The sequence below is a fragment of the Myotis brandtii genome, unplaced genomic scaffold (genome assembly GCF_000412655.1).
Source record: "Myotis brandtii unplaced genomic scaffold, ASM41265v1 scaffold1214, whole genome shotgun sequence".
In the NCBI taxonomy this organism is placed as follows: Eukaryota; Metazoa; Chordata; class Mammalia; order Chiroptera; family Vespertilionidae; genus Myotis; species Myotis brandtii.
This window is the reverse complement of record NW_005354231.1, coordinates 460,509-461,894: the sequence shown is the minus strand read 5'-3', so window position 1 is coordinate 461,894 and position 1,386 is coordinate 460,509. Positions and strand designations below refer to the sequence as shown.

The window sequence follows — 1,386 nt, the reverse complement described above, 5'->3', positions numbered from 1 at the left end:
CCTGCAGAAGTTTGGTTAGGTACTTCATAGCCGGGCAGCCCTGGGGCAACTCCCCAAAGGCAGTTGATTGGCTTCTTTCTTCATTGGCATCTGAACGAGGAACAGATGGCGCTTTTCCAAAGTTCCTGTAGGGTGGAAGTTTGCTCTAAAGTTTTGGTTAACGTTTAAACACAGGGACAAGAATGTGCAAATATCTAGCTAGTGGGGAGAGATTAAATCAGTGAACCAAGGTGGATGCCCTTGCCGGTGTCCAGCCCCAGCGGGTCCAGGGACAGGGAGATAGCCTTCAGATGATCAGCATAGCCAGGTTCTCTATTCGTGGTGAGAGATCCGGAGGCAAGCTGAGCCTTTATTTTATAGTCGGAGGTAAACAAGGTAGTGGTTACCATAGTTACACTGTTCTTGTGAGTTTCACTTGTTTTGGCAGCACTTGCACCTCCCTCAGCCCATTAGCTTCCCAGATAAGATCTAAGCAGCGTCATAAGGTCAAGCCTAATTATGCTAAGAGGACTGTGCCCTCTAAGCTGGGACTTGTTTGTGACTTTGCCAACAGGTCAGGCTGAGGCTTAACCCTATAGCCGCGCCCTGCATGCGGTGTCCACTGAGCAGGCAGGAATGTCTTTCTAGACCTCAAGGCTGTGCAGCCACCTTAGGATGCAGGTGGCCTGGTGACCGAGTCATTCCTCAGACTGGTGCTCAGCTCTCTCTTCTAACTAGGCTGCCCATCACTCCTCCCAGCAGTTCTCCAGTGCGGTAGTGCTACTTCACTCTAGATTTGCTGTTAATATGTCTGTCTCCCTCCCTGTCTTGTAGCCCCGAACCTAAACCTGATGCAGGTCAAGGACCCCACCCATTCCTCAAACATGCTCTTCTGTTTCCCATGTTCTTTCCATGAATTCATTCACTTGACCCTTCCAAGTTTCAGCTAAAATATAATCTCTTCCAAAAAGTCTTGCTGGATCTACTCAGCTGCAGTGAAAGAGTCCCCTTTCCCGTGCACTTGGTATATACCAGGTGTACAGGTTAATAATGGTGGGTTTTGTAATCAAAGAAAACATGATAATTTCAAGAGAAACATCAAAAGCTCTTTATTCAAAGTAATGTCCATCACTAGCTACACATTTCCCCCATCTTTCAGGTAATTTGTGGAGACCGTCACAATAGAACTTTTCTTGTTTTGAGGCAAACCATTCAGAGACCCAATTTTCCACCTCTTTGTACATTTTGAAGTACTGCTCGGAAAGTGCGTGTGCCATCGATCGGAACAAGTGGTCCTCTGAAGGAGCAAGGTCTGGTGAATACAGGGGGTGGGTTAATACTTCCCAGGCAAGATCTTTTAACGTGTCTTTAACTGGTTTTGAAGTGTGTGATGGTGCGTTATCGTGA

The 1,386-nt window shown here is 47.0% G+C and overlaps 1 long non-coding RNA gene across 1 annotated transcript in view; it reads left to right on the top strand.

Moving 5' to 3' along the window:
* The window catches only part of LOC106724738, a 14,463-nt gene that overhangs the window by 673 nt on the left and 12,404 nt on the right, over nucleotides 1–1,386 (top strand). The window lies entirely within an intron of this gene.